This window comes from Zerene cesonia, chromosome 28, assembly GCF_012273895.1.
Source record: "Zerene cesonia ecotype Mississippi chromosome 28, Zerene_cesonia_1.1, whole genome shotgun sequence".
NCBI classification, from domain to species: Eukaryota; Metazoa; Arthropoda; class Insecta; order Lepidoptera; family Pieridae; genus Zerene; species Zerene cesonia.
The window spans coordinates 6,017,612-6,043,716 of NC_052129.1; the positions used below are offsets into that span (position 1 = coordinate 6,017,612).

Below are 26,105 nucleotides of genomic sequence, written 5' to 3' on the forward strand. Positions count from 1 at the left end.
ATTAATTATATGTACATATAACATCGATAAATGCACCCGCGCGAAGCCAGGGCGGGTTGCTAGCAGTACATAATTGCGTAGCAACTACCGCCAGCGAAGAGATAAGCTCTGTGGTCTCATATAACAGAGTGGTAATTGAACACGCCTGTATCTCGTTGGATTTTTAAACGCAAATGGCATCTTTGTACGTATGTATTTAAGTTTATGAACACAGAATCGCCATCATGTATTGTTTTATTTAACACTTTAAATTATATGACAACTAGCTGCGTCCCGCGGTTTCACTCGCGTAAGTCCGTATCCCGTAGGAATATCGGGATAAAAAGTTGCCTGTATGTTATTCCAGTTGTTCAGCTATCTACTTACCAAATTTCATTGCAAACGGTTCAGTAGTTTTTGCGTGAAAGAGCAAAAAACACACACACATCCTTACAAACTTTCGCATTTATAATATTAGTAGGATAGGACTAGTAGGAAGTAGGATTACTTCATCTTACTTAATACAATAAAATTGAAAACTTTTTCAAAAGGAGTTGTTAGGGACAGAAAAGATGTTTGTTTCTCTTTCACGCAAAACCAGCTTATATTATTTGTATGAAATTTGGTACAGAGATAGATAATGTCTGGATTAGCACATAGGCTACTTTTTTCCCGCGAGTGACGCCGCGGGTTGCAGTTTCTTTTTCTGGTACATTAAGATTGGATACAAAATACGAATTTTTGTATTTTACATATTAATATGAGTATCTAAAATCAATTTTATGTACATGTTTAAAAAAATAACAGGCAGATTATCATACCGATGTTAAAACTGAATCATAATGGATCTAGTTATTTAATAACTTCTGCCAATACAAATGAGCTCTTTGTTCCACATAGTCAAAACTAGCGGCACTCTTTGTTTGACTAATTAGGCGGAAGCCAATAAAACTGCGTGTGACGAATAAAAAACGTTTTTATATATTTATCGTATACGTCAAATATCGGACGATATTATCGTGTCGGATAAGAAAGTGAAAAAAAATACAACGACCTTTAAAACGATAACATATGAATTAAATATTGAAAACTGGAAGAAAATACTACCGTACGGAATTACGAAGGTTATTTATAGGCTGTGGAATAAAATAATATAAATAAACAATAATTATTATATCGCCTTCAAATTATCAGAACTAGCCTAATTAAAAAGTATCAGCATTTAAACAAAAAAAGAAAATACTATAAAAGCCGTTCCACCAGTAAACAGTAATGAGATCATTTATGCAGCCATATAGATTATTAGTCCAATTGTAAAGATTAACAATATAAACTCTATAATAATATTGATAACATTTAAATAATGAAACATAAACAATCTAGATTTTGCAATTAAAAAAAAATCCATTATATTACTCTCATAATCATAATTTGTTAATTGAATGTTATATAATATTTTCACACCCAATAAACAAATGGAATCTCAAAAATAAATATTTCGTCTATTAATAATATCTGAAAGTTCGGATTATCATTCATCATCATATATAATAAATAGAGCCCGGTTCGCGCTTGACCGATTTTTCCGCCGCGCCGGAATAATTGGAAAATAAACGTCGTTAAGGAGTATTATAATGATATCTCTTTTATGTTATTTTTTTCACGTGTCTTCTTTCACACGTGTACTAGAAGTAGGTAAGCTTAGCATCAACTTTTATTTATATCTTATCGAAGCGTTTAACAAACTTTCATAATTACGTCAAAATGGTAATTAAATAATTAACGTATTTATTGCTCGTGGTCTCAAACCCGCGAATTTTCGAGAAAATCTCGAGGTCCTTGTTCACCGATTCTACTTCTGTGTTCGTTTGTATCCATATTTATCTGTAGTTATTAAATAAAGTTATATTTAAAATTGCAAACTTTTGAAATGATTTCAATGATTTTCGTTTTGGGTCTTCAATTGGAAAAGGATAAGTCAATTTTAGTTAATTGTTTAATTTATAAAAACTTACATAATGGTCTATTTATACAAACATTTAAATTCCTGTTCGCCAGTTTCGCTAAAAGCTTATTTTCGCTTGGAGAATGGAGGGGACGATTTTGATAATTTCGTTAAATACATGCATACAAATCCCAAGTTCGCTGAGTCAATCAGATATGAATAAGATTTGTTTTAATTCACATATAATTCGAATGAAAAGCATAAGAATTTAGGGATATGAAGGCAAGATTAAGGTATCTACTTAATGACGAAAATCGTTTCAAAATCCGTTGCGTAGTTGGTTATTTAATTATCGGTCTTATACGTAAATACCTTCTATCTAATGTTATATATTATTACTATTGTAACATGTATTTTTAAATCTTTATGACTTGATAGGCGAGATTAAAATGAGTGATTAAATTACGAAATTAGAGATTCAATGAAATTAAATGCTATCGTCATATCGATTGTTTCATATTTAAATATATTTATAAGTATAATAGATATATATATAAAATACATCTAGAGTTTCTTTTTGATCTATTAGTTACATAATTTTTGTTTTTACTGCTTTTTAATTCTTTTAACAATCGCATTGTTCTGTGTAATTATAAAAATAAAATTATTAATGCCTCTGTGGAGAAAATTGCATAGCTTATATAATTGTGTTAGTTCTAAGTTAATTTCGTTTTCTTCTTTAATTATTTAAAATTGGCATGATAAGGAATTATATATAAAACGGTAACATGACAAATTTTCATTATTATTTAGCAATACACAAACTCATCCTTACGTACGTATAAAATAAAATAGTTGTTATGTTTGTTGGTTTTAACGCACTTATATCAGCAACTGCTGGACCGATTTCAAGAACACTTTGACAGTTCGATATATACGTCATGCTTAATTACTATGGGCTTATAATATATACTACGGAAGAAGCAGGGTGAACCGCTAGGCTAAGTAGTAAAATTAAAAAATGTACAAAGAAACCTCTCGACATTAGATGTTTTTTTTAATATTCTTGAATGATTCCATTGTTATACCAACTATTGTATATGCGGTATTGTATATACTTGTTACCTGGGCCATTCATAAACATAATATCTGACTGTGTTTGACAGAATTTACCCATCAAACAGCAGGGAGATAAAAATTTTCAAACAAATATCGATCGTTCAATAATTAAATTATATTAATTTAGATGTAGTCTACTAAATAAGTCGACAATTGAAATAAAAAAAAAACGCATAAAAGATGAAAAATAATTAATTATTATCTACGTAAAAAAATAAAAAATACTCACTTGCGGCGTAAGTAGCTTCTTACAACTAATATCACAGGATTTACACACACTAAATCGAACACTTAAAAAAAAATATATACAAAATATGTACACAGTTTTACCCCATGCATCTAACACAATACAGTTACATTTCTGTTATTTATCACCACGTGTGCGCGCCGCGGCGGTCGGGCGAATACTGAACCGGTAAGGTGAGCGCGCGGTATAAAAATCAGGTGTACTGACTACTGAGTACTCATATTATAATGAATAGCTCAATCAATGGTGATAAGAATATGAGGGTTGTGCCAGACGGAAGACCGGTTCTGCCCCCGGTCATTGCTCGCTCGTGTGAACTTAGACATGCCGACTGGCGAGTTCAAATCTGAAATTTAAGGGCTGGCGGGAAACGGAAGTCATAGTTAGGGTTGCTACCCAGTTATAATTCAAATAGGTACTGCGTTTGCGCTTTCCAAAATGTATTTTTAGTATTTTCTTGTGTTTAATTTTAGTCAGTCAGTTTCCCCGTGACCACGCTCGCTTCGAAACGTCGGGTTAATAATATAATGAATAAATCGCATTTAAAATCCGTTAAAAAGCTTTTATTTTTTAAATGCACATTTGATAATTATAGATTTTGTGAATTATTTACTGAATGGTGGTAACCCTGTAGCTGATAGTGATTTAAGTTATTTATAATATACATTGTCATTTTTGAACGTATTAAAAATGAATTATTAGCTATCTCTTTGTATATATGTAGTGTACCTGCGTAGGTATTTTAATATTTCCATATAACATTAATTTTGGGGATTCTTAAATATATGTAGACTTTTATGATTAATTGATTGATTACGATTGACATGTACATTGTAAAATTGTACAAATGTCTGACTGTTTCACTCTTAAATTAATTTGAATAAAAACATTAAATGTATATTGTATGAACTGTGTGATCAAACAGTACTTTTATAGATGTTGATTATTTTTATTGCATTAACTTCATTATATTTTTTTTTTTCTATCTGTTTTATTCGTTTGTCTTATTTCTGTCTTATATAGCATAACTACCGAGCGTACTAACCATAATCCGTTTAGATTTATGTGAAACTTGATTGAGTTCATATTCCGCGATTATATGTAACTAGCGGTCTGCCCCGGCTTCGCCCGTGGTACATATATAGCCTATAGCCTTCCTCAATAAATGGGCTATCTAACTCTGAAGGAATTTTTCAAATCGGACCAGTAGTTCCTGAGATTAGTGCGTTCAAACAAACAAACAAAATCTTGTAATATTTTTTCAGCTTTATAATATTGGTATAAATAAAGATGTGAAGACATTTGCTTTAAGAGAGATTTTCATATTTTAATGTCACCTCTTCTGTAGTTCAGAAATTATAAAGGAGCAAAATGCGAAGTGTTTTTTGTTTTGTAGGCATACCTAATAAAACATAAAAACGTTTTTAAAAAAGCAATCAATATCGAAAATTATTTCACCAGTAAAAATAGACTTCTATTTTATTAAATTATTTGTTGAATAAAATTGTACATTGCCTAAACTAATTTGAATACAAAAAGAGTACAATTTAATGAGCAGCTTTATCACTTAAAAGTGATCAGGCAACCATTGCAAAAGGTAAATGAGACATAATGAGACCATAATATATAAAAGTATTACTGATCTAAATTTGAGAGTGTTGCCGTCTTTTACGCTGTATCTCAGTGTTTCGTGTTTGAACAACGAAACGATTTTCTTATAGTTACTGGTAGAGGATTCCATAGATTGATACATGTTTCTACAAAGAACCTGCCGTAGAAATTAGTCCGTTTAGAGCATAAAGAACGAGTCTGTCAGTCTCTACAGAGCGAAGAGAATATTTACCACTGCGCAAGAAAGTAAAATTGGATTTCAGGTAAGGAGGAGTGGAGGTATTAACGGATACGGAATGGTAGTGGAGATCCCGTCGAAGATGGGTTGGGAGCCCATCGAGCCTTTTGCATAGAAAGAAAAATGGTCACATTTCTGAAGGCCGAAAACCTTATACAGAAGTTTTGCTCGCTCTTTCTGATCGCTTAGCAAGAAAGCATGCATCAATTTTATCAAGTATAGGGAGAAGGGAGAACTTTAGAAAAAGGTAAATTATGAAGCCGTCAGAGCGTAGCGGAAGGAGCATTTCTTTCTAATTGCCTGCACTTGGTGAGACCAGGATAAAGCTTCGTCACATAGTGGCACGCTAAACTACCGATTTGTGCTTGGAAAAAACCTCCAGTCGATTTCTGAAGTTAGATAAGGACTACCGATTATGATGACATTGCTTTTCAAAGGATAGATTATATTCATAAGGAAAAATTATCTTCAGGCCGATACGTTACGGTAACTAGATATGGCAAATATATAATTGGGCGGTGGAAAAGTGTATTGCTTTAGGTAAGGCATCAAGCATGGTCTAGGAATACATGTGTAAGAACGAAAGAAGAAGACCAGCGTACTGAATAACGAAGCCATGTTATATATTTTGCTCATAATTTTATTAATATTACTGCTAGATACATATGGTAAAATAAAAAAGGTTTAATTTAAAAAAGAGTAGATGCTCTTGATCAGATAAAGCCCGCGCTTATTTCATTAATGATTTATACTCTACAATTATCATTAAAGTTACCAGAGCATTCGTACATTAAATGTATTTCAAAAAGCCAGTTTGAGTACCAAATGAAAATCCACGTATAACACCCTCTAATTTTCGCAAGAGAAGCCGCGGGCGGAAATCTAGTTAAAAGGAATAATCAATCAATCATAGATCATATCGTCATTTATTTTTTCTCGAAAATTACATTGATATAATTTAATACACCTATTTGTAGATAGCTTTAATTAATTATTTATTATGTAAGATTATTTCGAAAAGCTGCTGTTTGTAAATATTTGACAACGTTGTAAACAATTTTTGCACGCTCAACTACTCTCGAACCCACGACCTACCGCAAAGTGAGGGGTCAATGTAAGTTATTGCGTTATTCATAAAACCAGCTTTTGGATGGTTTACGAGTGCGCTTTTTAATAAAAACTTTATTGGTATTTGTTGAGAGAAAGTTCTGGTTATCAATGCAAAGACTCAATATAAATTAAAGGATTATTTTTATATGTAATATGTACTTCAAAGAAGATACAGGGAGGAGAGGAGGTGGCCAGAACTGGGATAGTTTTGATTATTAGGTTGGGTTTAGGTTTCAGGTTCCTTTGAAAGATACATCCTGCCTTATAACATATTAGCTATCCGCCCGTGGCTTTGCTCGCGATGTCTACAAGATTTTGTATATTTTTAAGCGTTTATATTAGCAAAAAAACTTCGATCGAAAATATCAATTAGATCCACAACTAGGTCTAAAATTTGAGTTATGAAATGTGAAACGTTATACAAAAATCAATCTTATTAGCATTGGTTAAAGGGTCACTCACAAAACTAAAAACCAAAATACAATAATTAAATAAATTCAACCTTATGCGTTGTTATTAAAGTCGGAATTACAAAGCATATATAAAAGGCTACTTAAATCAGATTCGGTAGACTTTTAGCTGATGGTGATTGTGTTCATTTTAAAATCAAATATGAAAAAAAAATTACCCCTTAACCTTTTTTCAATTAAAGTATCCTACTAATATTATAAATGCGAAAGTTTGTAAGGATGTGTGTGTCTTTGTCACTCTTTCACGCAAAAACTACTCAACCGATTGCAATGAAATTTGATACGTAGACAGCTGGACAACTGGAATAACATATAAGCAAATTTTCATCCGGATATTCCTATGGGATACGGACTTACGCGGTTAAAACCGCGGGGCGCAGCTAGTAGCCTCTAAGTTTATCCAAATATTGGTCTATCCCCATGTTAAGTTTTCTAAAGATCTGACAATAGGTTTTACGTGAACCTACATACATACAGATAATAATCACTAGCCGTCGTTGCAGCATGCAAAACCGGGGCCAGTCGTAAGTCAACAAAAGAAAGGTGTCAACAAGTTTGACTTGTCGATACCTGTGAGGCATTTCGCATTATCAGTTAATATCCAATAAATACAGTAAGCCTGTAATCACAAGCCTTATCTTAATTACCATTATATGCATAAATGTACAAAAATATACCAAATAGGTAAAATATTATTTGTAATGTACCTACCTCCTTACTTTCGCAATAAATAAGTGTAATTTATCTGATTAAATGTTTAAGCTAGAATATTCAAACTCAAACTCAAACTATTATAACGTAGATTTATCATTTACTAGCTGCGCCCCGCGGTTTCACCCACGTAAATCCGCATCCCGTAGGAATAACGGGATAAAAAGTTGCCTATACGTTATTCCAGTTGTCCAGCTTCATTACACAATTTCATTGCTATCGGTTCAGTAGTTTTTGCGTAAAAGAGTAACAAACACACACACATCCTTACAAACTTTCGCATTTATAATATTAGTAGGAAGGAAGAAGGATTAGTAGGATGTTGCCTGTTTTACTTTACAACTGGTTTTCTTGTTGGAACTAAGTTAAGACAAATCCAAAAAAAAAAGGTTTTATATTTAACGTATTCTTCCAATAAAAGTAATGAATGCCAATTTTTAAAACACCTCATACTATACCATATAATATTTTCCTTTTATCTTCTCCATTCTCCAACGGTTGGAGGAGGCCTTTGCCGATTGGCAAACAGATCTTCAGAAAATAAGGAAAGAACAAATTTTGTGATTGTAGATATACTTCGGTTAATATTTTGTTAGTTTGTAACTGTTTATTTTTTCACTATGTATGTTAAGATTATCTGAATAAAAGGCTATATTATTATTACTATTATCTTCTCCATACGAACTTCATACTTTGAGTGTGGGCACTTACGCTTTCGGCACGAATTCGGCATGAAATTAATTATACTAGCTGTGACCCGCGGTTGAAACCGCGTAAGCGTGCTGCGTAACCGTATCCCGTAGGAATATCGGTATAAAAAGTGCCTATGTTTTATTTCAGTTGTCCAGCTATCTACGAAGCAAAATAGTATTATTATTCACCAATAGATGTCAGGAAAAAAAAACACGAATAAAACACGAATATGACATTTTCTAAAAAAAATTCCTAGCTAGATCGATTTATCGCCCCCGAAAACCCCTATATACTAAATTTCATGAAAATCGTTGGAGCCGATTCCGAGATCCCAATTATATATATATATATATATATATACAAGAATTGCTCGTTTAAAGGTATAAGATAAGATTCTACTATGTTTCTATCTGTGAGAGGGAGCCAGAGACCTGAAACCTTTTCCTCACCGTTCTCAGTCTATTTCTTTATTAGGTACCTTCCTTAGCAATCTCTTCCTTATCCATTACCCCGTAAAAGCTGGCAACCTACCTCTGCAAATGTTCATGGGCGGCGGTGATCGCTTACCATCAGGCGAACCAGCTTAGCTGCCCGCTATGACATAAAAAATTCAATCCCACTCCATCCGTGCTATTTCTGTTGATCATTAGAGTACATCGCATCCGAGGAAGTGACGTCAGCGCGTCCGAGCGTCACCGAGCGCGTCATCCAGCACGGTTTATGCGACGTATTGCACTTGACCATCCAGGACCCACGCCTGTTATAAGTGCCGCTCGTTTATATTTCCAATCAGAATGTAGCAGTTTATTAAAAACACTCTAGATCAGAACAAGTACATATGTACTAGCTAAACTAGGTGTTACCCGTAGCTTCGCTCGCGTGGCCAAAATAAATTTTCACGTTTCAAACTCCAATCGCCTGCTTTATGTTCTGGTGCTACTGGTCCTGGTGGCTACGATTGATCCAAGCTTTGTGCGTTGATAGATCAATCAGTCAATAACCTTAGCGTTTTAAGCATTAAGACACATAAAATTTCTGCAAACATTTAAAAAAACACTCGCTAAGTATGAAGAGTTCTTTTTGAAAAGTTGGTAAATTATCAGCCTCGGATAGGGGAAGTCCCGATCACATGAAGTACGGATTCTCCCAAGATCATGTTACTAAGCATACAGGTTTGAATTGACCGTATCCAATTTAGTAACTCGACTATTGGAAATCAAGATATGGTTATAGTTTAACCACATACAATATTATACTATACTAGCTTTTGCCCGCGGCTTCATACACGTTTATAATATCAGTATTTCTCAACTATTTAATGGATGTTATTATACATATAAAGGTTGATCTTGAATCACTCTGTTTAAAACTTTTTGAAAAACTTTTTTACTTTATGAAACTATTTTGAAGATTTATAAAGACGTATATTATTAATATTACTAACATTTCATTATTACCTATAATTATGTTCCCTTAAAAATCCCTTTTCAACCCAAAAAAATATACCATAAAAATGTCCTTTACCTATCTGTATATATCCAAATAACTTTATTTGCAATATTTCCAAAATATGTATCGCAAAACAAACAAACATTTCATTAACACACTTTCATAACTTTTTATTTATTTATCGGTTTAATTTCGGATAGCGTAAATCCATTTGCTATCAGCTTCACCTGCATGTTTGTGTGTAAACGTCACCTTAAGACTTGAGTCTTAAGGTGTCGTTGAGTCTTTGACGCACTATAAACGGATGGGTGATGTTCTTCAAACTCTGTACACTTATCAAGGATCGGTGACAATACAATAATTTCATCTTATTATCCTGATTAGATTATTTCCTTACGTATACTCTGTATAAGAGCAAGTGAGATAATTTGATTGATTCTATGATTAAAGTATGTGTTTTTTGGATATATTAATTTTTTATTTATTTATATTAAATAACCATAGTGTGTTGCATGTTGTGTTTACCTATTAAAGGGGTGAATTTAAATCTCGCTTATTATGTAACATACATACTAAATATAATTAAATGTGGTTGGTCAAAGAAACAAATAAATGAATGAATACACAAACTTATTTTCGTATTTATATAAGTGATACAAGAGATTTACCGATATCTTTGGATCCAGGCTTAAATCTAACTATCGTAACCGCTGTCAAAGCACCCGTACAAAGAATATATATTATAATCTTTTATATAAGACTAATAAAGACTAATGTCTTTAATTTAAACAGGAAAGACGTATTTAATTTGATAAACTTATCAGATTTAAATTAGCATTCAAAGTACTTAGATAAAATCTTTCTCTACTAGTTATTGATTTACATTTCGCGCTAAACAAAAGTGTTACTGAAAATTATTGGAATTGAATTAAATAAGGTAAAATAAATAATTATGGGTATTTAATAATTTATCAAGATAATTATATAACTAATAATATATACAAACTAATCGTTGGCCAGATCAATATGGTCTACTGTTTATAATAAAACAGTAAATAAGATACCATTTGTACATCAATTATGATAAAAAGAGCAATTTCAATTTAATATGCATTTTGTACACCCATAATTACTTATTGTTAGTTTTTTGTTTGTCCGATGGCAGATTTTGATAAATTCATATCGCGATAAACCAATATTGGGTTGATTCAATTTATAATAAAAATTTTATAAAAAAAATATATTTTTTGGGGATGGCTATCCGTAATGCACCGGGAGATGAACAAGTTAAATTCGCCTACATGTCATTAAATAAGGATCAGGTCATTGGATAGGTCTTCAAAATAAAATGTTTCTAATAAGGTTTCTCGTTGAAATAAATAGTAGACGATATATACGCTTAACAAGTTGTAAAAAATGTCTTACTGCCTCTTCGAAAATTTTGTAATTATCGCGAGCAACGCCGCGGGCGGAGCTAATATTATATACAGATATAGATATGGAACTCAGATAAGAAATTTCAAATTATATTATTAAATTATGAACAGCAGTTCATATACACTCACACAGCACACTATCATATACCGTCACATATGACTCAGAATAACTCGCTAATTTCAGGAATCTGAAATCTCAGGATCTTTAGATATACTTACGTGATCCCTGCCATACAATATGTACCACAGGCAAAGCCAGAGTGGAGCGCTAGCTGGTTAGAATTGGATGTAATTTATCAACAACAAAAATAATCTTTCCTTTATAAGATTAGCGTCTAAGTATAGATGTGGATGTAGATTATAATTAAATATTTCAGATATTAATCGCCCGCGTTGATTTATTTGGAATTGGTATTTCCAAAATATTAGGTAAAACAGAAATAATAACAAATAAGATATAATAACATAAGCAAAAACAAAACATACGCGAAAATAATTCTTAAACTTCAATAATTAATCGGTGCATGTGTTTGTCTCCAATGTACCACATTGTATGATCTGTGAATTTACAAAGCTATGTCTGTTTTTTTTTAATAAACTACAGATAAAATAATAATATACTAGTACCTTTAGAAATTAAAAACTGAGAGACTCCCCGTGTACACGCTCGCTGTAAAGTGTTCAAAACGTCGGGTTAATAATATAATGAATAAATCGCGTTTAAAATCCGTTAAAAGTTTTTAATTTCTAAATGTATAATACTCGCGTGAAACCAAACACAAGAAAATACTACTAGTACCTTTCTTAAAGAGGCATGGAGCAAACAAAAATGCAATAGTGTGTTGCAAGTTGACTGGAATTAGATTAATATTTAATCTAAAGTGAGTTTCTTTTAATTTTTGCTTCCAAATATGCTGACATATACGATTAATGCGTTTTATCCACTTTAAAAAATGCTTATAAAGTTCGAAACACCCAGTTGAATGAACTTATTATTTCAAATATTAACCTTAATTACAATTGATACTGCTTTAATTTTTTAATTAGATATCGGCATGACTTTGTGACGCAGATGCTTCAATCAACTTTTTTAAGCCTTTCGTCTTATGATAATAACTAGTTTTATGCATGAAATAAATTAAACAAAAATTAAACACGATTACACTGTTAAAACAATTAAATGTATCAAATATTATTCTTAGGCCAAAGAAAAACCTAATAAGCTCCCGTTTCCGTGGAATTTACGAGATAAAACCTATCCTATATCCTTTTATAGATCTTAAGCTAATTTTGTACTAAATTTTATACCAATTGGTCAGGTTTTACACATTTCAGTCGTTGAGGCGTGATAAAGCGAGATACAGACTTTTGAATTAAAAATTTTGGAAAGTAAATATTTCTTATATTTATCGATTACAGGAAATAAATAACACCTATATCTAACATTTTTCTTCACTTTTGAATTTCCATGCTAAATTGAACAGGTAAATGATATCAAATCCAAACCACACTAGGTTTTATGGACCTGCTTCGCATATTAACAATGCCTATTTCAACGCATCGATTAGATTTTTTCATAAAAAAAGTTGGAATAACCTAAATGTACACGTACCTAGCTTGATTCGTCAATGTTTTAATAAGTCTGGAGTGTGCACTTTTTCATTTTTAGTTATACGTTTTATTAAAATCACGAAAATAGTTAGTTTTCCATTGAATTTAATGAATAATGTTTATTTTCCAATAGCTGTAACGCAAGCCAGTATGGGCCCCTTTTTTAATTTATTATCCAACTCTTGTTCGGAGGAGGGTAGCTTGGTTTATGGGCTGGTAAGATCTTTACTTTGAGTTTATGAAGCAGGCTCCTAGACTCTTACATAGTATTTGTGTTTTTATGTTTATGAAAGCTTTCTTTTCCTTTTTTTACCTTATGTTTAATCAACATTGTATTTAGTTAGTAAGGGTGTTATATTTTTTTTCTTTTTTATGTCATAGCGGGCAACTGAGCTGGTGGTTCGCCTGATGGTAAGCGAACACCACCGCCCATAAACATTCGCAAAGGTAGTACCTCCGTGAATGCGCTGCCCGCTTTCATGGGGTAAGGGAAAAGGAAAGGATTAACGACTGGAAAGAAGGAATGTACTGGAACGGGTGAGGAAAAGGAAACGGGCCTCCGGCTCCCCCACTCACCGTACGAAACACAGTGGCATGCCACTATTTCACGCCGGTTTTCTGTGGGGGTGTGGTACTTCCCCGGTGCGAGCTGGCCCAATTCGTGCCGAAGCGTGCTCGACTCCCACAATGTTACAATGGGGCTGCCTTAATAAATGATAAAAAATATATTTTAATTTGCATTGAGCAACTTTTAGCATAAAACCTTTTCTGTGTATTATACAGGTACTGATGTTAACTAACGTACAATAAAATAAAAAGAATAAAAAAATAAAGACTATTTGAACCAAAATAATAACTAAGTAATTTTTAATAAATTTTTAGAGTCAAAAACTTGTAGAAATCCACGGAAGAATGACTACCAGTGTGACATACAAAATATATATATTTTTTATTTCTGGGCTGGCGGTTCGCCTGATGGTAAGCGATCACCACCGCCCATGAACATTGGTAGAGTTAGTGCCTCTGGGAATGCGCTACCTGCTTATAGGGTGAAGGATAAGTATCGTATTGATGATAGAAAAGAAGGAATGGACCAGGAAGAGTGGAAACGAAACGAGACTTTTACTACGACGCGGACGCATACACGTAACGCTGCGGCAGATAAACTAGTCTACAAATATATACAATATTTGCAGATTTAAGTGTTGCTTATCATAACTGATCCTTGACATAAATACAGAGCCGTTTCTATGTATAAAACACTTAAATTAATCTTCTACTTGTGATAAAAGAAACAATTGGAATTAGTATTATATATTTTTATAATTAGCTATCCTCTCGCCCCGGTTCCGTCCAGGTTGACCATAGATAAACACAAAATAAAATATAATCTGTGACACTCAAGATTGATAAGAGAACGTGGCTTTCTATTGATAAGAGAATTTTTAAAACCGTATCAGTAAATCCTGAGATAATTCACTACAAACTCTCATACTTTACCTATTTGCAATGTTATAGTATAAATTTATTAGGGACCTACACTTGAGTTTGACTAAATGAATGAACCTTTCTAAATGTCTATGAAATTTTTTGGCAAAAATAGTTTTTGAAACAAAGATTACCTGTATTGAAAAAAAAATTATAAATATTACATGTATAACAAGCTGTTGCCCGCAGCTTCGCTAGCGTGGTCCTTATAAATTTTCAGGGTACAAACTTTCATCCTCTATTTTATCCCTTTGGGGGTAGAATTTGTCAAAATCCTTTCTTAGCGATTGCCTACGTCATTACGTCTATCTGCATGCCAAATTTCAACCCGATTCGTCCAGTGGTTTGGGCTGTGCGTCGATAGATCACTATGTCAGTTCCTTTGAGTTTTATATATATAGATTTATGTATATTCATAAATACAAAATAATGTATGCTCATTTCACCGGTACTTTCCCGAATTTATCATAAGTTGCTTACCAAAGGTAAACGTCAGGTAAGTCAGGTTACCTTAAATTAAAACTAAGGAAATACCCGAGTTTTCCTCGTCGTGACTTGACGTTCGTGACCAGAATACAGAAGCAAATGGTATCTTGATATAGTCTCCCGAGACTCTTTGTTATATACATTAAAGAGGGACTAGCTTTCGCCCGCGGTTCTACTTGCGATGGAAAAGTCTATCTACGTTAAGTTTTATCCTTCAAGCAAAAATACATCTATGTCTATAATAAAATTTATTTAACCGGGTACAATCGTTTCTTGTAAAAACGTTTGTTTTTATGTGCTATCGGTATATTTTTTTTAATCAGATTTGCCTTTCATACGACTGTAATATACATCGTATTACGCTACCAACTGCAAAAGTACTATTCTAATCTGTTTAACATTATTGATTTAATTTCATTAATTCATGCAGATTTATATTTATTTTTAGAATAGATAAGATTAGTTAATATAAGAAAAACAATACATGTTTTTATATATTTTTTTAAAAGGTTAAAAATCCACCCAAATAAAATCGTACAAATATATAAAATGCTGAAAGCCCGGGGATTTTTCAACTGATAGATAAACCACGTTGCCGACCTTGAAAATTATAAAACCATCATTATTTCAACTTCACCCATGTTAAACGTAGCTATAAAATTAAATGATCTCATGAATGAGTCAATGTAGGTAACATGCTTTGTACAGGCCGTTTTGAGTTTTTAATACTTTATTTTCGTACAAAATTTCGTTTAATGACGAGCATGCTTCGGCACGAATTGGGCCAGCTCGCACTGGGGATGTACCATACCCCCACAGAAAACCGGCGTGAAATAATAGCTTGCTATTGTGTTTCGTACGGTGAGTGGGGGAGCCGGAGGCCTAATTCCTTCTCCTAGCCCTTCCCAGTCCATTCCTTCTTTCCAGTCATCAATCCTTTCCTTATCGTTGAAAAGCGGGCAGCGCATTCTCAGAGGTCTGAGCGATGTTCATGGGCGGTGGTGATCGCTTACCATCAGGTGAAACACCAGCACAGTTGCCCGCTATGACATAAAAAAAAACAAAAGAATGTGTTAACACTTTTTTATAATTTATGCAAAAAAGTTACCTATTTATGGAGTAATCAAATAATAGATAACATAATATGTGTACAATTGAAAAGACCATCCATGGTGGCCATCAAACGGGTATACTGGTAGTTTTTCCGATAGACTAGTTCTAAGTAGGAAAAACTCGTTAAAAACTAGAATATTGATTATATCTTCTCAACAAAACTGTCTTTTACACTATTATCTAGTTATATCTTTTATATTTCCATTTGTTTTATCCATAATGGAACATAGGAACGGAGCCGGTTGTACATTTAAAATTAGGTATTTTGAAGCTTGAATTTAAAATATCTAGATGGGGGTGTTAGATAGATCGGTAGCTTGTCTAGCTTTAGAAAATATTGGTTAATGATGACTTGCACATTCGGTAGGCAGGCTTCCTTATTAATTGCCAGATTGGATCAAGCAGTTATAATTAGATCGTATCTTTAATGAATCAATAATTTTGCAAACAGTTTTAATTTAATTAATCATGGAATTAATGTTAATACTAATATGATAAAAACGTCGATACATCAATGTTAACGGACGATATGTATGTACGTGCATAACTTAGGAATGACTGTACCAAGTTGGTAATTCTTCATTTGTGTTCCTTAATATAATAAAAGTTTTTGTTGACGAAAAGTTATTACATGAGATATTATCATGCCAATATTGAAAATATTTTACATTTTAAACAAATAGATCGACTTGGCCATCGCATCGCATGTAAAAACTTCTCTAACCTCTAAGTAGAGACTAAGTAGATTAACCGACTTGGATTATATGGATCTCACAACTGTTTACGGTAGAGAGACCGAGCAGCGAGCCTTGGATTTTTTTAAAGGATGTTTTTGATGGCATCTCACTTTTACTTTTAATATTCCTACTTTTGGGTACCATCTGCTTCTAACGAATCTTTCATTTTCATTTTAAATTAATCAATTTATTCTATAGTAGCGGTCCGCCCCGGCTTCGCCCGTGTTTCATATATAGCCTATAGCCTTCCTCAATAAAGAATTTTTCAAGTCGGACCAGTAGTTCCTGAGATAAGTGCGTTCCAACAAATAAACAAACTCTTCAGCTTTATAATATTGGTACAGATATAGCGGATTTAATTATACTTTTAGTGTTATTTCTTTCATCATGGTATGTTTGAGCAATTTAGTAATTTTTTTCGTATATTTCCTACTTCAAGACATGTCCAATCACGTGTCTTTAATTCCGTCGGCCATTTTACAATTTATTCATCATCATCGTCATCATCAGCCCATATATGTTCCCACTGCTGGGACACAGGCCTCCTATGAGGGTTCAAGCTATAATCCACCACGCTGGCCAAGTGCGGGTTGGCAGATGCTACATGTCGCCGAACTTTTGATTCTGGGACATGCCGGTTTCCTCACATGACATCGATTTTGAAGTCCGAGGTTGTCAGTACTGAGCCACCACTGCTCTTACAAGTTATCTTTACATAATACAAGAGACACGTAAAGGGTGTGTTCAACCTAGGAAACTGAACAACCTTTCTCTAGGAACATAAGTTCCATTTGTATGGAAAGACATTTTTTTTTCACAATTCAACATATTTTCCTATGGGAATGTTGTTCAGTTTCATGGGCTAAACACCACCCAACCTATACTCCCTTCTGTTGTACCTCATATAGTAGGTACCTATCTACACTTATTTTTTCTATATATATATATATATATACAGTAATAATGATGATTTATTAACTACAAATGTAACCTTGTCATCCTATACATTTATTTGGGATTACAAAGTTATTCATGCAGTTAGTGTATTAAGAAAGCTGGACCTAATAATTAAGATACTAAGCTCTATTTGTATTCTTAATTTGAAGCTTCTGTGTCTGCTAGAAGTGCCTTGGACTTTTAATGATCGGTGAGTGACAAAATTCAGAAACTTTAACAAGTAGTGATTCTTGAACTACGGGTTCAAATTGACTGAAATTTTAAATATATCGTGTTTATACAATGCCTGATTAGTTGTTGAAAATTCAGTCTTCTTGTTTAATCCACAACGAAATTATAGGGGTCGAAAACAGCCTGAATTGCTCCCAGAAAGTACGGCCATGTCGCTTTATTTTGTTCGACTTGGTGGGGGCATTGCCGTACCCCCAGATACATGAGCAGACAGAGGCTATGGCGCTTTACGCAACACGAAATTGCGTCCTGTCTGACAGAAGTTCAATAATTTAAGATCAACGAAAAAACAATGTTAGAGATTAATCGCAAAATCATAAAAATACCTTTGAATGTTAAAAACACCATGTATATATGTAAAACCTCAAATAATCCCCGTGGAAGTAATAAAATTACATAGGGTTTCGCATTTGATTTGATGCTTTTATTTAAGAAGAAATATGTAGATAAACGTACCTTTGTATATCTTATTAAATAACTTCATCTTTTTGCCCAATTTTTTTTGTCTTTTATTTTATGTTGAAGACATGCGCAGATTAATTGAAAAATCAAATTATTTCCTATACGCTGGCGTGAACTGAAACCCCCGACTTATCGATTTTGAAGTCCAAGGTCTCACCACAAAGCCACCATAGTAGTCTCTATCATCATCATCATCATCATCAGCCCATATATGTTCCCACTGCTGGGACACAGGCCTCCTATGAGGGCTCTATACATAACCGTAATTTCGTTAACGTTCAAGAACAAGATTACAATTAATATAATTTCTTCTGCGCTACTCTTAAAGTTTCTTACAAGAACGAACCCCGGTCCTTCAAATTAATCTCTGCTCAGTCAGTATAAAATTACAGGGGTCGTATAAGGCAGAGGCCGCCGTACTTACTGCGGGTCCACTTTAATAATAATTTATTTTATTTGAAAGAATGTAAGTTTAACAGTAGAATAATATAACCACCTATTGAAGATATCGTCATACCCAGTTTGCGTACAAAGTTACATTTATATCGTGAATGTATTTCCCCATAACGGGGATCTACTGAAAGACTGAATATTTATTTCACATTATAATATTTCAACAGCTCTTAAGAGGAAATGCCGTAGGAGACACATGAAAATTAGGTATTTAAAGGTAAGGATAAGACCAGATGAGACTCGGTTAGAATGAGACCAGATGCCGTCTGAAATGCTTGAGGAAAAGTCTTATTTTGAGGTTTGGCTCTCTTCCTTTTTTCTTCCACTATTTGAACAATTTATAAGAAACTAGCTGCGCCCCGCGATTTCACCCGCGGAAGTCCGGAACCTGTAGGAATATCGGGATAAAAACTTGCCCATATGTTATTCCAGTTGTCCAGCTGTCTACGTACCAAATAGAATTGCAATCGGTTCAGTAGTTTTTGCGTGAAAGAGCAACAAACACACACACACAGGATTTTTTTAACGATATAAACGAAGAGTATACATACACTGTGCTGGGTATTTATATTTTCATTAGGAGTTGTTAAATTTGCACAATAAATCTATATATCGAAATTTTTATGCAATTTTTTTTAAATAGAAAAATATAGGGGCATAGAAGAAGAAAATCTATTGAAAAATCTATAACCAGAGAGAAAATTGGCGTGGGCGTTTTAATTGATAAAAGAATACCCACGATCTCTGTAAGAAAAATGTAAGTATTGTATTGTCACCAATCCGAGCTGTACAAAGTTTTAATGAAATCTTTACGTTTAAAGCAGAATAAAAACGAGTCTAAAGGAGTCGGTTACATACAAACATACAGGTGTACCTATACATAAGCGAGTTAACATATTTTAGGTATATTCATATATAAATGAAAATTATACGGATTAGATTAAATACATGTAAACTCGCACTTGGCTTATTTATTTCGAGACTAAAATCTCAACCACGCTGCGTACGTCATCAGTCATCATTATCAAAGCGATTAGTTATCTAAATCGATTCTTTTATTAGTTAAAATCCGATAAAATTAATTAGTTTTAAAGTGTTATTGAGATAAACCAACTGCGATGTGAGATTTGACACCTATTGATTATAATATAGCGTATGTGTACCTACGTATATATTCAATGAGGGGTGTCGTTTGAGGATGTATGTTTGGGTGCAGAGTTGAGGTTTTAGAAGAATACAATGAGTTTATTTGGTAAACAACGTGCACACATGCGATTCACACACGATAGAAGTGAAAGTTCAGTAAATCGACAAAAGAATGGATTAATATATATAAAATAGTATGTATATTTCTATCTCAATTATAGAGGATAACATACCTACACTTTTTGAGGCGTTGAAATATTTCATTCTAAGTAATAGAACTTATCTTTGACTACACGGCTGAAGCTAAAGGTGTAAAGCCATACCACGCTAAGACCAAAGGGGCGGGCTGATATCCGAGTGAAACCGCGGGCTACAGCTAGTATCAAATATACTATTTACCCATATTGGTCTTTTGTTTGTTCTACTGTCCGTTTGCGCGTTTTTTTGGTTCTATGAAATGTTCATCTATCGCTAGTCTTTGTTTTTTAAGGTCGTTCACCTTGTTTGTTAATTCAGCCACAGATAACATATACTAGGTTCAGCTTTACTGGGAAACTTCTAGGTATAACTAATTCATTCGAAAATGTAAAGTTTTTTTCTTTATGTCATAGCGGGCAGCTGAGCTGGTGGTTCGCCTGATGTAAAGCGATCACCACCGCCCATAAACATTCGCAAAGGTACCTCTGTGAATGCGCTGCCTGCTTTTATGGGGTAAGGGAAAAGGAAAGGATTAACGACTGGAAAGAAGGAATGGACTAGGATGGGTGAGGTAAAAGAAACGGGCCTCCGTCGTCAAGTTACTTTAATTTATATTCTTGCAAATTGAAATTATCAAAGATGGATGTTCAATCATCATTTCATGCTCTGTACAGTACAGTAATTTAATTCCCGTCTTTTAATGAATACGAGTATACATGTTTTTGACGTCTTAATACGAAAATGTTATCATATATAACACACACCTGCAATTTTGAAATCCGCCCCTTTATATTTTGGGAAATTACGCTTCGCGTGTGCTCCACCAAGGTCATATTTTTCCGACATTTAATCCTGGGATTACTGGATATAGATTATGATTCATAAATGAAATAATCGGCATTTATCGATTTTCGTGGCTATATATACAATCAAATGTTACAACTATTATAACGAAATAGGTACTTTATATAGATTCATATCGATCTTTGAATCATGATTGATTTATTGTTTTCTCAAAAGCAAAATAATTACTATTGTTATTTCTAGACTTTATCTACTAGCTTTCTGCCTGCGGCTTTGATCAAGTGACAGAGGAAATTCCATAGAAATGAGACGTTACTTCGATAAAATGTAGTCTCTCTCACTCTCTTACCTCGAAACTACATTCAGATAAATCATGGGTACCATAAAACTGCTGCGCCGCGGCGTAAAGAATGACACTCAAACAGACAAACACTGTAGCATTTATAACATTAGTAAGGATTGGTGTATTTAATCGTATCCTAAATTTCAGAAATAAATTGTAAGTTTTATTTTAAATGTACTAAGCTACATGTAAAACACTATATGAGCAATATATGTCTTTATAATATCCGTCAGCCCAAACCACTGGACAGTTGAAATTTGGAATGCACATATATATGTTATGACGTAGGCATCCGCTAAGAAAGGACTTTGACGAATTTACCCTCAAGGGGATAAAATAGGGGATGAAAGTTCGTGCCATACAAATTTATTAAGACCGCGCGGGCGAAGCTGCCTGCAACAGCTAGCTTTCTATAAAAAGGTGATTGATTGTTTGTGATACACAAACTACAGAATACTAATTACGATGCTTAGTATGCAAGTACATATACAATATTTAGGGATTTCCGTTGATTTGTTTATCCATTATAGGACAGTGCTTGACCACGATCTAGCCTTATGTTACGCTAAGATGTGGTCAAAGAAGGAGCGCCCTTCCTTAGGATACCTCCTTTTTACATCATAGCAGACAACTGAGCCGGTGGTTCGCCTGATGGTACCACCGCCCATGAACATCACAGAGGTAGTGCCTCTTGCGGATGCGCTACCCGCTTTTAAGAGGTAAAGAAAAAGGAAAGGGTAGACGATTGGAGAGAAGTGATGCACTGCAAATGATGTGGAAATGGAAACGGGCCTCCGGCTCCCCAACTCACCCTACGAAATACTACGCATGCCACAATTTCAGGCCGGTATATTTAGTTTTAGCAGATAATGTCTGGTGGTGCTCAATTAATGATTGATGATATCCTACTAATATTATAAACGCGAAAGTTTGTAAGGATGTGTGTGTGTGTTTGTTTCACGCAAAAACTACTGAGCCGATTGCAATGAAATTTGGTACGTAGACAGTTGGACAATTGGAATGACATATAGCCAACGATTTTATCCCGATATTCCTACGGGATACGGACTTACGCGGGTGACACCGCGGGGCGCAGCTAGTATTATAAACGCGAATGATTGTAAGTGTGGCTTGATGTGTGAATTTGTTACTCTTATAGGCGAAAACAGGATATCGTATCTGTATGAAAGTTGGAGGTAGTCTGGATTAGCACATAGGCTACTTTTTACCCGGGTACCACGCGAGTGACGCCGAGGGTAACAGCTAGTTTAACAACAAGCGCAAATTACCAACGCAAAATATTCTAACAAGTGAACGGGCATTAATCCACTCCCTCCCCCCATAAATACATTCGTTTATTCGTTGTACACAGATAATAAACACAAGTATTTTTATAGATGATAAATTACTGGATGTTGAAAAAACAAAAATGATAAAAATTAATTATAGCATTCTCCTATGTACTTGCTTTTTACTACTTATTGCATACATCATACTTTAACATATTTTTTATATGAAAACAAATACTATACGGTAATTTAGACTTATTTGCCAACGGGTAGCGTGGCCGAGCGGTCTAAGGCGCTGGTTTAAGGCACCAGTCTCTTCGGAGGCGTGGGTTCGAATCCCACCGCTGCCAAGAACTTTTTGTTTTTCTTTTATATAATTTATGCATAAGACATTTTATTTATAACAGATTCTTTTATATTTTGGGTTCATATGAGTAATTTTGTTTTCTAGCTATTTTTTAAATTAAATATTTTAAAGCATGTTTTGTTTTAATTAGTCACATCAATAAACTTATTCTTAGAAACAAATTAAAAATAATCAATGTTTTTCTATCTGTAATCTTCGCACAATCAGTTTCGACTATTATCAAATATCAATTGGTTCATAGTCATATACATCATAGTTGCTATTATATAGCAGCAGGCGATTTTTTTTCTCCACCTTATTTCAAAATTAATAAGAATACCATATAATTAATGGATTGTACATTCTCCTAACACATGTTTCATTTATTAAATTTTTATTAACAAAACTACGTAAATAACATCTGTTGCTATTTATAAATGAAAATGAGTCAGCAAGTGTCTTGCTAGGCGTACAAGTCGAAAACGGATCGACCAAGCCGTCTAATTTTTTATAAGGTTTTTAATAAGGCACAGGGGAAGTTCACATGCGTAGAAAAATATCACCACATACCACGGGTGGTGGGGGGTGGGGGGGATCACCAGTAATCAATATTATAAACATATAATCAACTTCCATTTATTGTGCGATTAGATATATAATTAGGTATCTTATCGCACTATTTCTCCATTCATATATTTTAATTAATAAGTATACAATAACTAGTGTCCCGGACCCGCCCGGGTGACCCGAGCTAAAAAAGCCTATATCAATCGCTCACCGATTTTCGGTTTCTATAAAAAACGATTGTTTTCAATCGGTTCATTGGGTCCAAAGATTTTCCCCTACCCCTCTATAATATTAGTAGTAATATAATAGTATATATAAATCAAAGCTATAGAGCTAGTCCATATTATCACCATCTTATTAAATACCGGTCTGCCTCGACTTCGCTTGTGGTACACAGTGCCATTTATCATTCAGATATCTCTGAAATGAATATACACTCAGTACTTAGAGTAGTCAACAATTACAAGTTAACATTTTTGGTTAAAGTTTTACCATTTTAGAGATTTATAGTGGCTCTGTATAGAAAACCTATAGCCACAGATTACTTAATAATTGTATAGCACTCAGGGATAGCTAGATAGATAGACAGCTAACGGCTACATAACTTTTTGAATTGGTCTAGTTTTTTCGTAGATTATTCAAGAAATACTCGAGAAATAAATGCTTGAACAAACAAACAAACTTTTCAGCTTTATATTATTAGTATAGATATAAACTAATGAATAAATTTTTCCACCTTTATGCTTGGTCTAGACTTTTTCGTTAATATTTCTGGTTTTAGCTCAATTCGTTCTACTTATTTTGAGAGAACAATAGCAAGTATCTTTACACCCATATGTTATAGTTATTATAAACGAAAATTCAAATTTAAAGCATGAGTATATGCTTTATTACAAACTAGCTCTCCGCTTCGGCTCCGCATGCCTACTCGTAGTAATTGTGAAAAAAAAAACATTGTGATCCCGCCTTTAAAAAATTGCTGTTCGTGTTTCGTCAGTTATTGTAAATGTTTTTAATACACGTATATTTTATGCTGCATCTAAGATAAACTGATGTAATCATGGTTTTATAACCGATCGTTGACAAGTGTGCGAAGTTTGAATTAAATTTGTTCGTGGGTCAAAATCGAGTCTAAAGAAGACTATTACATAGAAACTATACGGGTGAAGGTAAAAAAAAGGTAAAATAAACTAAAAAACACGCCAACTAAATTGTTTCACTTGCTCTTACACATATTGAGTATTCGCAAGGAAATTATTTAATCTTGGGAATCCTATTCAGGATATTCAGATACGCTCATGAAATTTGTCACCGATCCTGGTTAAGTGTAAGTTTGAATTAATTTCACTATTTAAAGTCAATCAAAATCGAGTCTAAATTATGGTTACGTACAAACATACAAACCTACCGTAAAATCTATTAATAAAAAGCGTGTTAAAATAAAATATTTTAAACTTGTATTAGATGCGCTCTTGAACCGTCACAATATACAAGAATTCACCACCGTCAAAAAATCAGATAATAATAATATAATATGCTAATTTCTAATGAATATTTAGTTTATATATTTTTGTATTATTTATGTTTGGTGTATACATTTCTTAAACATATTTCTAATTAATAATGACACGACAGAAGAGAATAATATAAGCCATTTGTATCAAAAGTAAATACTTGCTTTGATCAACTATCATTACATATGGGCTATACTGTATATTTTATATTAGTCGTTAAAGCATGTCAGAAGCAAATACTATTTAATCATTTCACACTTGATTACTGAACAAATAGCGTGCGTCATCAAATATTATCGTAGAATAATTAAAGACGTATATATGGACCAAATAATTCGTCACATAAGCCGCTACGCTTTAAATTCCAATAAATATTTTCTTATCAATCTTCGATTAACTTCTAGAAGTTATGTAACTAACTAAGGGGAATGACTCAATCTTGACCTCTAGGATTTCTATAAATTTTTACATTAATTGAAATTTGTAAGTACGTTTGATATAATTACATCTACACATATGAAATTAGCAATTGATCCTTCTACGTCTCATAGTAAAGAAACAAAAAAAAATGTATTTATTAGCAAGGACAAATATTAAATCGACAATGATGCACTGCCTTCTAAACTAGGTTACAGGTATCTTAGAAGACAGTGCCTCCATAATATTTGTAATTTCATTTTACAATTTATGTTTAAAAATAAAATGATAAATATAAGTAGAAGAAAATTTTATTTATATGTTATATAATTAAATAAGACTTTTCTTATTTCAATGAAAAACTCATTGCTAGCTTATGCCATTATAAAATTAAAGGACTTTTGTACTTTGTAACTTTAAACAGCATTTTATAAACCTATGGCATTTGGAAATTCTGAAAATGGTTGGATAAAACGTTTTTATAAGACTAGAATTGATTTTGTATCTTTGAATTCAATGATTTGTAACAAAAAAAAATGCAAGAAAACAAACAATGATTGAGTTTTCAGATGATTTACAAAAAAGAACACAACTTAACTTTCCATTTTCAGAAGTTGGGAAAATTTGTTTTGAACCGGTACTTAATAATGTCATAACCTATATATATATAAGAAAGTAGTGTTTGTTACACTATTTATAACTTGAGGACGGATTTACCGATTTGGCTGAAAATTTGTACAGAGATAGCTTAGAACCAGGAGACGGAGAAGTTTTTATCCCGGAAATCCCGCGGAAACGGAAACATGCGAGGTATTCGTTACTGCTACTATGCGGGCAAAGGCGCGGACAGGAAGCTAGTTATTAATATACCTAGTCTTGCCATAAATATTGTAATAAAGAAAAAAGAAAATTGTTAACTGCAAATAACATTTATT

General features: G+C 33.3%; 1 protein-coding gene and 1 non-coding gene across 3 annotated transcripts in view; one reads left to right on the top strand and one right to left on the bottom strand.

The window, feature by feature from the left end:
- The window catches only part of LOC119837621 (solute carrier family 41 member 2-like), a 73,916-nt gene that overhangs the window by 41,153 nt on the left and 6,658 nt on the right, over positions 1–26,105 (bottom strand). The window contains exon 1 of one of the 2 annotated variants that reach the window (XM_038363300.1): positions 3,273–3,465. The exons of the other annotated variant lie outside the window; for it this stretch is intronic. The gene's annotated coding sequence lies outside the window, so the exon portion shown is untranslated. Of the gene's footprint in view, positions 1–3,272; positions 3,466–26,105 lie in introns of those variants that run through there. 2 annotated transcript variants of the gene reach the window in all.
- Trnal-aag lies at positions 22,595–22,676 on the top strand. The gene has a single exon. It is a non-coding gene; the product is annotated as a tRNA-Leu (tRNA).